We start from the raw sequence: 13612 nt of genomic DNA, 5'->3' as shown, positions 1-13612 counted from the left end.
TTCATGTTTTAGTTGTATAGTAAACCCTTAACCTTTTCTGCCAGACAGTAATAACTGTATCACTTCCCCATCAGCCGAGTCAGTAAAAAGCGGTATTGAGCCAAAACATGATGTGTTTTCACCCACTTGGCTTGGTATGTTATAGCATCTTTTGTCCAAAAAAAATCAACTTTACAGTATTGTGATTTCAACAGCCTTCAAATGTACAGTATTATGTTAAAATACATCATATGGAATACGTTGTGTTTCATTAATTTTAACATCTTGACCTGGTGGTGAAATATGGACTTGGCAGGAAAAGGGTTAATGTTCACAATTTAATTAAGATTCAATTGTCAACAATACCACTGCTAGAAATAGAGTGGATATACAGACTTTGTTGACAAACTTGATTTTTAGCTACTATAGACTATAGTCTATAGAAGCTATTGGGATGGGTATCCGTCCGGCGTCCGTCGTCAGTCTGTATGTATGTATGTATGTATGTCCGTTTGTGAGGCGTCCGTCCACTCAAATATCTTGAGAACCGCAGTACTTACTGATTTGATATTTGTTGTGTAGATGAAAAATATGATTTTGAGAAACTGTTTTTTTTAATTTTTGATATTGTTGAAAATAGGCAAATTAATGCCAAAAAAGTGTTTTTGGTAAAAATTTTCTTCTTCATAACCGCTGGTCAGACAGCTTTGTTATTTGGTATACAGGTCCCTAGGGATAACCCAACTTAGATTTGTTCAATTGTAATGAAATATGCAAATGTGTATTTTTAAGGAATTTTTTTGTCATTTTTGGTAAAAAATTTGACTTACATTGTATGTAATTCTTGTACTGTATAAACCCTATCAATTCACCCATAAAAATAATTAACATGATTTTAAATAATTGAATTAATCATCAAAGCCAAAATAATTTTAGTGTGGAATTATCAGAAAGTTCACCTTTTTTTGACAGTTCATAGTGAAATGCTTACCATCTTGGAGGATTAAAACATGTAAAGGCAACTTTCCTGAATCCCAACTTTGATATATTCTGAACTACCATTTATGTTATCTAAAAGAAATTGCTCATAATAGTTTGTCATGATAGGGTGGTCAAATAAATAGAGATAGAGAAAGTTCTAATTTCCATTTATGGTTGACTTGGTAAGGATAAAATAAGATTACTTTTTGAGGAAAAAAATAGTGGTCAATTAAAAGAGTGGTCAAAGTGATAGGGTTTTTATGGTAAAGCTGGGTTGTAAGATTCCTTGTGCTATTTATAGCAATTATGCAATCTGTGTAAACAGTGCAATGAAAGTGTAACATGATTCCTTATAATGCTTTTGATGACCTTGAACTTCTTAAGTTACAACATTTGTCTCTTCAGTGTGCTTTCTCTGAGTAGTACAGTCTCAACTTATTCAACAGAACTTACTTACAATGTTAATTTGAAAGTTAAAATGTGCTTGGTTAATAGGAAAATAAAAGATAACCAGCTCAAGATTCTTTATAACCTGACAGATATGCTGTTTTATTATGACGTAAATCTTGATTTAAGCAAGTCTTGTTTACTTTAATTAGAATGTAATTAACTCTCGTTTATTTGCTATTATAGACTAATATAGTCTGATGAAATATGCAAATCTGTATTTTTACGGAATTTTTTTCCATTTTTGGTCAGGCCATCCTGAAATGAGCTATCAAAGATATCCACCTTCATCAATACATGTGTCACAAAAGGTTATTCTCTACATAACACAGCAGAGCTCTGTCAACTGTTGAGTCGCTTGTATTTCAAAACCGCTGGTCAGACAGCTTTAATATTTGGTTTACATGTCCCTAGGATGACCTTAGTGAGATAATTTCATACAGTCAGGAAATACTTAATTTGTATCCATGTCTATAGTAGCTTCAGGGACTTTGCCCTATGTTTTAAGAATTACAAAAACCATTTTGATACTCAGAATAAAAACACTGAAAGCAGCCTATTAAAAGTGACAGCTACTGTCCCTTTAATCAAATAATATGAAGTTACTGCAGTGACTGGCAGTTCACCCGCAAGAAGGATCTCTTCAAAAAGACAGACGTACAGGTGAGTCAACATTTAATAACACACTTTTATTCGTTTTTTTTTCAAATTTTGACCATTTTCTCAACTCAATACTGATGATTATGCATATGTTTTATTGCAGACATGTACCATCAGCTACCATTCATCATGTCCATAGTACAACCAGTGCCATTGTGACAGCCACTTCACCTGAGAGAAGAAAATATGATTTTTTTATTGAGCTGTAAACACTGAAATGCCAAATCTGATTTTAATAAAAATTTCACCCTAACATGTACCATTTCTGAATCAATTTTAAGTAAAGAGTAAAGGAAAAAATAAAAAGAGGGGGTAAATAAATTAAAAAAATAAACTATTAAAAATGTTAAATACTAGATTTTGGTATCCAGAGAAATAATAAACTTAGATTTGAGAGTGTGTCCTTTATCTTATATTTCTTCAAAATTTCAAGTTTAGAGTAAAGGACTAAAATAAAATTTGGGGGTTCACGTAAATGAATTATCAACCTGTAAAATATTGGATTTACGTATACTAGAGAAAAATTAAACTGAGACAAAAACATTCACTCTCTTCTCTATTTGTTTGATGACAGAAATATGAAATATCTAAACCGTTTTTGTACGACTGGAAACCCCACGTGGCTACCACGCTGGTATGCGAATCACTGCCAAACAAATAAGTAAACAAGTGACATGTCCTCGGAAACTCGCTGCCAGTTTACAAACATAACCATTCCCTACCACTCGGATATTTTGATCACCCCAAGAAATGTCAGAAATTAGCGTCCACGACACCATGCACTGAATACCAGTCCCGGCCACTCCATCATGTAAAATAGTTATACAGTATAAGCATTGCTTGCTATTTGATCATAACGTACTACAGTCTAAGCTTACATATAATAGCCTTACATATCGAAGTTAATGGTAAAATTCCCAAAATTGTATTCACCTGCGGGGTCTGGTTGTGTTGCGAACCGGCAACATCGGTCTGCGTGTCAGTTTCTGACACTTCCATCGTTGTACCTCCATCATCGGGCGTGGGTGAGGAGACAACCCGACGGCTTTACAGATATCCACGGCAGAGCACAGGTTATCGTAACGTTGTTTGGATAGTCGTTCGAGGCGGGCGGCCGCAGGTCGCCGTTTACTTGGCCAAGTAAACGGCGACCTGTGACCGCCCGCCTCGAACGACTATCCAAGCAACGTTACGATAACCTGTACGGCAGAATAACCATCCTACCGCTGGCATCGTACAGCTGGCATAGCTAGCTGCTACGCATGGCCTTCTGCACACGTCCCGTCAAAGACGTCATCCCAACTTACGTCATTGTCGCAAAATGTCGTGATTGAATATATACCACGTTACGGTAAATCCTCGTGTTGTCGTAGAGCATGGGCGTAAAACATAGTAGCCTGGCAGAAACAAACTACCAGGCGCCGGACTTGGAATATTGCGCCCGAAATGGCGCCATGGTCTGTGAAAATAGCGCCATAGCTGATTTTTTTGCGCAAAATGCGCAATGGCGCACTCTAGATCAAACACTGTGGTTATGTTATGAATACTCATATGAACTGTGTGCATATGAACAATATGCTGTCACTTTTGTCTGGCAAAACCTTTAGATTCCCTTACAATCCTACACAGACTAACAACAGTGGACAAGGAAGATTGTATTGCCAGGTATAGCAATAGTGTAGCCACTTGAGATTTACATGAAGATTTATGTATCTGCAGACTGGTGTGACTCATTCACAGATTGGTGTAGTGGGGAAATAAACAAGAAAATTGACCAATCAAAGATGACCTTACATGTCAGCTGTTCCCAATCTGTATCTCACCTGCATCTCATCAATATTCATTTTCTAAAACAGGGAGCACTGATTCCTGCAGATAATGGACAATATATCAAAACACTAGATTATTTCAGTAGGCCACTCCAATGTTCAGTGTGTTGTCAGCAGCCATTGCTCTCGATATATGTTTAGGCACTGAGGAACTTCAAGTTTTGTAGAGATGTACACCTTTGCTGAAAATAACCACTGTGTTTTTGTTTTATTTTGTAATATTATTATACAGAGAAAGAAATGCATTGTTTTTCATATTGAATCTTATTGTAAATGCAAAATAGAAAATAAATAAATGCAAAACTTCCAAACCATAATCATGGTTCACAGCATACATTTTTAGCAATGGGTGATCATTACTTATAGCAGTTTGTGAATAGCAGAAATTTTGGAAACAAAGAATATTTTCACCAGCAACCTTTTTTTCACTGGTGGTTGGTTGCACGTGCAGTTTGTTACTATACTTTTGTGTTGGTCACGCAGTTTTTGTAAAACAAGCAATATCTTGGCTGAAGACCAAACAGGTAAAATTGGGTCATAGTATCTTAGCAGGGGAATACACAAACTACACTGGGTCAGACTGGTTTGTGACAGCTGTCCCTTAGTTAAAGTTTGGAATCATGCCAGTTGAAAAGAGTCTGGTCTATTCTGACCACATTACCACTTATAGTGATCATATCATACCGAAACTCTGGACCGTGATAATCCCTTTGGGAAATTACAAGTTTATAATGAATATCAAAACTCTCTCTTTTTTCAATCAAATAAAAAGCCTGCAAGTTTAAAGGGAGACAGTCCTCGGAACTGCGCTCAACAATCGCTCGGGACCCCTACTACCGATGTAAACACTGTATCAAAGGTACGTTGGCGATTGATGAAAGTTAAAACATGTTTAAATGTACATCGTAAATTTAAATGTTGCAGCTATGTTGACATGATGCATCTATATATAGTGCTTGAAATACATAGTTACTGTTTGTAAACAAGAAAGTCGCATAACTCCTTCTCTTTAATATACTGGTTATGGCCTTTAACCAAACATCTTTCATAGAGTTAGCTTTTTCAGTGTGCAAAAATTTGACAAAGCATACATTCCCTCAAGGTTCCACACTTTTGCACGAAAGACCTTAATGGAATTACATGTATCATGGCTGCCCAGCAAGACGTTTCGGCAGTTTCTGCTGAATGTTTTGTCCACCGCTCCCAAGATCAAATGGTCCATCCCTAGGTCTGACATCTTGCATCTTACACCTTAGTAAAATTTTGAAACAACTTTACGAACCAATTACACAATTATGATAACATTTAGATCAATTTCACCGTCCCGCCTTCTTATCAGCAAACCATAGTAACAGGTCTCTCAAGAAAATGTATTGATCTTTCTTCAGCATCTTTGTAGATCATCCTTATGCCTCATCCCTTCCATAGACATCGCATTGGGTTATGGTCCATCAATTCTCTCTCTCTCTCTCTCTCTCTCTCTCTCTCTCTCTCTCTCTCCCCATTGTAATGTTTTACATGCAGTGGCCCATATAAAGTCCACATGGTATATGCAAAAACTACTACAGCAACTTCTAAATAAACAGTTGGAAAGCGACTACAACTATTTCGATGTATGAATGAATGAACGAAGGAAAGAAGGAAGGAAGTACCCCCGTATCGTCAACAGTCAGATATAGAGTGCAAGTTCAAAGATCCGTCTAACTTTTGATTTGAAAAAAAAAGTTGAATAAAGAGATGACCTGAAATGGGAGGTGACAAAAAGGGCAGGTTTCACCGTGTTTGTAATCTGTATAACCATGCGGGTAGCTCACTACTTTCCGTTGCGAATTTGTAATTAGGGAAAGATAGGCCACTCCACCACCCCACCCCCATACAAAGTCAGCAAGGAAAGTTGTGGTCTACGGAACGGCAGCAGCCTTCGCACAGAAAAACCTTCCCCATGTAGTCACGCCCCAAGGTAACTTTGTGTAGTACCATTCTGTGGTCCCACATAGACAAAATAAGAAGACGCCTGTTGAATTCAACTGAAGAACTATTGTACAGTAATGATCTCATCACTAAATAGGGGCCGTGACCCATTTCTACACCACACAGGTTTATAGATAACCCATGCCACAAGAGTCCTCCGACGAGCTTTTTAAAATGCGGTCCAATAGGACAACCCTGCATGGTTTACATCTCCTGTAAAGTCACAATGCCATCTTTGCTAGTGTTTGACTGGATATTCCGTGTAAAGCACAGAATACCTTTTGCAAAAATTTAAAGCGGAGCCCTTATAGAAGAAACCAAGCCTTTTTTTCGGCAAAAAAAAATGATTTTTTTTTGTGATAGAAAATGGCGCTTTAGAAAATGAATAAATGAGAAAAAAAACAAGATTGGGCAAGATGGAAAATACTGGCACAAAGCTAAGCTGCAGTACATTCAGTATTATATTGGAGAGCATGTTTAGAAGTAACTATTCTCATTAGGACTTAGAAATACTCTAAGACAACAATTCTGATTCTGCCTTGAGGAGCGTGTGGTTACGTTCCAAAGGGGTACTTTAGGGTGACAAAAGATAAAAATAGGCTTTAAGAGTGAAGATATCTTCCGAATGATAAAACACTTTGACAAAACGTGTATAGGAAAATTTCTACACAAAATCTATCTTCAAACGTCCATAGGAAATAAATCATGTAGCGGTACTTTTGTCATTTATGTAATCCAATTTCTAGGAATATAAAATTACAGGTATTTTAATCCATCTCACTTCATATTGACAAACATGTTCTCAGTTTTTACATGTAAAAGCATCGGAGGAAAAACAGATCACGTTTACCATACGTCTTTTGAAAATTTTCTGTCAAATTATTTTTAGTGAAAGCCAGTCGATGGAAAAAAAGTGTGTTTGCTGAAAGGCTGTGAACGCCTAGGAGACTCTTCAACATTCGTTCCTTGAACACCTCTGGCCGTTTACAATTACGGCGACCCCTGGCTGCAGCTGCCCTAATTTGCCTTTTTGTTATTAGCAAATTTGAGTTAATCACCGTAATATGCGCCCCCACTCAGATTCTCTGGACGTGAACTATACTTCAATATTCGCCGATACGTCAGTCATACAGTTACTTGGGTGTAGCAAAATGTTCCAAACGTACTCACAGAATACAGACTGCATTGCAGGTATTGTTTGCCAAGTAAAAGCCGTATAAAAATATCCCAGACGAGCCATCATTTTTAATTTTAACAGACTCTGCAACAATAACTGATGACCCATTTGTTCGATATGCGATGCCGTTCTTCGTTTTGGTTCGTTGACTAGTTACTGGTCCCCTTCGGACCTTCGGGATCTGTATCAAATTTAGCACTTTGAATCTAAGTAGAGGCATAATAAAATAAACTTGAAATGGCTGAAAAAAATATGTTTACAGTTGTAGGGCCTATAATGAGGGCACGGCTGCGTTCAATACATCCCATTTTCTGTCAATTTTAGGAGAGAATTGTTGTCGCGTTTATTTTTTGCCGTAAAACATTAACACTGTGTAAGAATTTATTTCTGTGATTTTATTTTTCGATAGGGGACTTCATAGACAATTCCCGGTCCGAGAAAGCCACTCTTTCATTTTCATAATTTTAAACTATATGTCGTATCTCGAAGTATGTCTACAAGGCGGTTTTAATACTATAATAATATGTCACACGTGTCAAACAGATTTAATAATGTGCCACAGAATTCCCGCCATGCAATCTCTCTCTCTCTCTCTCTCTCTCTCTCTCTCTCTCTCTCTCTCTCTCTCTCTCCAGAAGCGAAATCTATTTAAGAGGTCACGGCAGTATGCGAATCGGCTTACCCAGGTAGTCAAAGCATGTCTGGGCCATTCTTTATGACAAAAGAAATGAAATCACTCTCAATTTGCACACACATCAAGGTTGTCTGGGGCCAAACCATTTATGAAGGAGGGTGGTAAAGCAGTGGGGCGCAAAGAGGCAAAGTAGATAAGGACAATATTAAATATTACAGACGAGCTCATGGTTTAGTTTAGATGAGAACTTTCAAATTAATTGTTTGGAATGATTCTGATGGGGCACACATACAAACCCACACGCATACATAACTGCTCTCTTACCTCCATGGTAGATAAAGTATCACTGCACATACATACATACATACATACATACATACATACATACATACATACATACATACATACATACATACATACATACATACATGTACTACACACACACACACACACACACATACATACATACATACATACATACATACATACATACTGTTTGTCGTGGTTGCTATCTGTGATCCAGCCCGAATTACTTTACTTAGTATATCAGTTTAATTAGCCCTTTTCACATCGGACTGTCAATAAATTGGTCAGTGAAAGCCACATTTCTTAACGTTTTGCAGACTATTAGCGATGGTATGGCATGGATTTCAGCTTTTATTCGCCAGACTCGGCAAATCGAACGAGAACATCGATCCATCTATTACACGCGCATGTCAGATCTACATGTTTACTGCAACACGTGTGTTGGATCTGCCACGCTCACGTCTACTTTTTCACCATTCTGGCTATCGTCTTGGTCTGGCATTGTATCTACCCGCCTGGACGTCGACACTAAACTTCGCCACTTTCAGCACTAGCAATCAATACATTGCTTAAGAAACAACACCATCCAGAGCTTGACTAGCAATATAATTTAGAGGGATATCTATGGTCAGGCTCATACATTTATGCAATGATTGCGAGAAGTCTCTTATTCATTTTTTACAACTCTGGCTATTATGTCAGACAATCTTAGAACACCTTTACATGGGCAAATAAATAGGATAAATATCGCCACTGACTCGGATAAAAATGTGTCTGACGGTTTGTTCACCGAGACACAGTCTCGTCTGAATACTTACACTCACATGTTACGATTAGGAAAGACTGGATTTTCGAAAAATTTTAAAGCAAAAGTTGACATTTACGTTGCACCGTATCGTTTACATCATGATGTTATCTAAAATAATTCAGAAAGAAGATTATTTATTGAAAAAACCATAATTTCTCTTTAAAATGACAGAAGGTGTACTTCATCATCAATTTAAGCATTTCCCACTTGTAATCGTAAATGAAAACATATGGGACTTCTCGCAGACAAACGTTCACATGTACGTGTGAAGGGTATGCTGACAAACTAAGTCTACAGTGTTTTCCAAACCATTGCATTCTCGACATAATATACCCTTTGTATTATATATTTGCTATTGTATTGTTTTCAGCGCTTATGAAATTTAAAATGACTTAATTTTTTCTCGCTCTCTCCCATAACCCGACATATGCAAACATCGTTAGCTCAACAATGGTGCTTGTATACTGAATTAACGAGTATACATTCAATAGCAATTTCTGGATTATTAAATATTAATTAATATGTTAATGTGACTCCGTATCAAACCGCTATTCGCTCCATTCAATAGATCATGTGATGAGTGTATGGTGTGATCGTGCATTTTAATTTGTTCACGTTGTTTGTGTGATCTTTCCTTGTTGTAATTTGAATACAATGCACGCAATGCAGAGGTCGTGTGGATGTTACACATTATATCGATTTTGGCTTCGTCTAAAACACAAAAGTCTCTTATTGTACATCTCCTTGAACGAATAAAATACTTATTTCTGGATTTAATTGAAATGCTCTTTTCGGTTATTGTAAACAAGAAACGGACCGAGTTCCTTAATTGTATGTAATAAAAAAACATTTTCCCCCACAGAAAGTCCGAGAAATACAGAACAAATTTTTGTCTGGTATCTCTCGACAAAGACATCATTGAGATAGATAACAACGATCCATTTAGTAATATGGCTAGACAAAGCAATCAATCTAAGAATTTGCATTATCCAACTAAAGTCAGTAAGGTACTCACACTTTGAAATACAATTTAAATAAGTATTATTATTATTATTTAAAATATTATCGTATTGCCTATACTTTAAATTAATGCGGACCAGTTTTGCTGAGAAACCCTGGCTAGGCCAGGTCCGTGGAGTTGCCGTGTAGTACACCTTCTCTCTATGTATACTACACGGCAACTCCACGGACCTGTGGGCTAGGCTAGCTTACAAGAATCGATCGACCTTAATTTACAAAAGAATGTAAAGGAAATAACGATTAGATCTTTGTTGGGCGTGGAAATGTCGCAAAGGCCGAAAAATTCTCGTTTTGTATCAAAACAAAATTGTACTTGGGAATATTGAAAATATAGTTTTTCTTTGGAAAAATTCGCAAACTAAAGCGATCACATCGTTCCAACGATTTCAAAGTTACATTGTAATTGTGCCTCCCATTTTTTAAATAACTGTCGACAGCAACAACTTGATGAAATCGATGAATGGAGAGATCGAAATATCTAGCAGGTGTGTCTACGCGTAAGTGAGCTGGAGGCGGTCGAGTTCTTTCTCTTGTGTCTACGGATCGTCTGTTTTTCTTCAGCAAGTTGGCCCACACTACTGTTAAAAATTAAATGTAGCTTAATTGTGTTTGAAAACCAAATTTAGCTTGAATACGAAAACACTGTGATGATAGGCCAACATTTCACACGGGTCACATCGTATTTTGCATAGAGTGCTCAAAAGAACATACACAACTATTGCCTTGCAATATGTTTGTTCATTCACATCTTCCAGATGGACACATCGACAAATCCACAGTTCATGGTAAATATTGTAAAGTACGGATACGAAGATGGATTATATATATTTCGATTAATGGTTCAACTTTTCAAAATATATGCATCTGAAAAAAACCCAGCTGGTGCAAGCAAAAATAGGCTTATTATCTTAGTACCTATCGACTCATAACACCGTCAGTGTTACCCTGGATATAGTAGTACCCTGCATATTTGCTTAGTTGCATATGGAGCGAAGGTGCAAATACGAAATAGGTGGAAAATTGGCCCTGAATTATAAAAAATTATAAAATTTAAGATCTGTTCGTTCTTAAAGTGCCTGCAAGTTACGAGAACTTTCATGTAAACGGTGTCAGCGTTGATAACATACAGCAATGATTGTCTTTTTACAGAGTCGACTGTTGTTCAGTATACTGTGACGGCCCCTGTGACCTAGAAAAAATGTTTCACAGGGGCCATTCCCGCGTGGACGCACCACAAGCGACTGTCGTTTTCCATCAAGAATGGCGCCCTCTTTCGGTCAGATGATTATTTATCACAATACAGCCAGGTGACTCAGTACGTTCCACCTTACATAGCGATCTGTACGCTGCACTGCTGACAACGCATGTACTGGTAATATTGCATTACTCCCTCTACATGAACCAAGTAATTTATTTCGTTTAAATGTTGTCACCAACAGCCACATAGAACAACTGGCAGGTTAAGGAAAGCAATTAGCAAAATAGAATGTTAGTAATAAAGGTATTATCTAAGTAGCAATCAAGTCGGTTCAAAGAAGTGACTCCATATTTGATCACACATTCAATGAAAACATGGTACATCACTATTTTTTGGAAAGAAAGGGCGTCTGTAGAAGTGTACAAGAATAAACTTTGTCAACAGGTCTTTGCACCACCACAAGTTATTTATTCTTTGATTTTTTATGCTGGGGTTGAATCCTTATATAGGAAATAGGGACGGGGATAAGTGAGAATAAATGAGAAAAATATCACAAGTACTCAACACAGGGTACCCAGACATCTGGTTGTTGTTGTTTGTATTGTTGTTTATTAGTCGTGTGTGAAGAGTATGTACGTTGACAGGGAGGTCAAATAATGAAAGTGTCCTTGTAGCGTTCTTATGACATCTACATTGCACTTGAACCAACAGCAACACAACAGTTATGTTCGTTGAATTTTATTGGTCAACAATAACATGACTGATAAATATAAAACAACAATACACACAACAGCAATCAGATGTCTGGGTACTCTGTGACCATACATGCAAGCTATTCACGTCAGCATGATAGTTAAAGTTCACAATTTACGAAAACTTGTCTTTAGTCCAAGATCTTTTTTATGCCAGAGAGATCCTAGCCTACCCTGTCCTGTAATATTCGGGTAAAGCATGCAAATTATGGTCACGGATTTTGGGACATACTCCCTGCAACAGTATGGCTTCACACCACTGAACTCTTATGCTGTACACATTCACTACATCTGTTCATAACACTTTCACAACACATTTGCCTAATACTGGTTCAGCGTATATCCTTGATTCAGCACAAATCAAGTCCAGGCAACATGGATGAATCGGAGTCCACAAATGCTTTTATTTCACAAGACATTTTACTCACATCATCAGGGGTTCCATAATAAAAAGAGACAATGCGCCTAACATTCTACTAAAAACTTTTTGAAGATTTGCACACATTTTGTACCTTTTTACCAAGCTAGAGCAGGTGAAATATAAGTACGTAGACAAAACTTTTGCTTTAATTTATTACTTGATAGTGTAGCCCTGAAATGTAAATCACTGTGACAGTACTTTGTGATAAATGCCTAATTCTCTCTCCTATTGCAGTTTCATTAGCTATTCAAATTTATTCATTTGTAATTTCCAGTGACATCATAGGTATCAGCCAATCAGAAAATGACTATTCAATTCAATTCATAGAACCTGTGACTTGCCAAAGCTGATGAGATACAACAAAAAGTTTCATCGTTAGAGTCGGATTGTGTAGAAGTGATTCTTTGAACAAATGATTGATTTGTGATGCCAAAGTGTTTTAAAAACTCTACATTTGGGACTTGGATGGCTTTGAGTGACATTCCAACAACATGCCTAAGAATCTCACCATTGCCACCAGACATCAAATCAACAGTGATTTGATATGTACATGCTAATGCCTGTCACTACAAATAGCTTGGACTAAACTCCACTAACTTCTTACCTATTGACAAGAACAAAGTTGCCATGATTTCAAGTTATTTTCATGTTGTTTTGGCATTCCTGTTAGAGACATTTTTGTTATTTCACCAACAGAAACACAGTAGGTCATCTGCTATTAGAGCTCTATTCTGGCCTGAGACAAAGAGCTACCCTAGTTTGACGTCATAATTTATTGTACTTGTATGTACCTTTGATAGTATTTCAGTTACTTTTGCATTTATATGTAATACTCATACAGACAACTAACCATGCATCATATCCTTCAGTCATAGAATGCAACAAAACACTCACGACACAAACATTACAAACAATATGTGCATTTTGGCTGGTGATTCTGTCTTTCATTCTGTGTTAAATTTTTTTCTCTATTGACAATTTTAAATTGTTCAATATGACAGCACGTCTTAAAATGGGCAAACATATGACAGAATGGTTACGTGTAATAAGTTACAGTCTTTGAAGTGAGTTACAGCAGTGCTTTTAACTCTAACTACTGGCACTGATGAAAACTCAGATTGTTTTGTGCTCACGTGATTGGATCATAAAAACACGACAGCATGCATGAGAGGATAACTGAACTGACTGACAAAAGTGACACTTCTGATGTCTTAGACAAACTAAATACTTAAAGGTATTCGGTCACCTGTTTTTTTAAAGCCAATCACAGATTTTACGCGGGTGGCCGCTTTTTAAAAAGGGCGCCCCCACATGACCAAGCCATGGCATACTTAGTAGCGTCGTCTGCATGATTTTTGACGTATCAAATATGGTGAACCGACAGCTACAGGTGTTACGGGGTAGTACGCTAAGCCCCGTCCCTTTACCA

General features: G+C 37.1%; 1 protein-coding gene across 1 annotated transcript in view; it reads right to left on the bottom strand.

The window, feature by feature from the left end:
• Positions 1–12146: 12146 nt before the first annotated feature.
• LOC139141874 (unconventional myosin-VI-like) overlaps positions 12147–13612 on the bottom strand; it is a 63009-nt gene continuing 61543 nt past the window's right edge. Inside the window, exon 30 of the mRNA XM_070711629.1 lies at positions 12147–13410. The gene's annotated coding sequence lies outside the window, so the exon portion shown is untranslated. The remainder of the gene's footprint in view (positions 13411–13612) is intronic.

This window comes from Ptychodera flava, chromosome 10 (assembly GCF_041260155.1).
Source record: "Ptychodera flava strain L36383 chromosome 10, AS_Pfla_20210202, whole genome shotgun sequence".
Lineage (NCBI taxonomy): Eukaryota > Metazoa > Hemichordata > Enteropneusta > Ptychoderidae > Ptychodera > Ptychodera flava.
The sequence above is the reverse complement of the archived record's forward strand: the minus strand, read 5'-3'. Positions and strand labels throughout refer to the sequence as shown.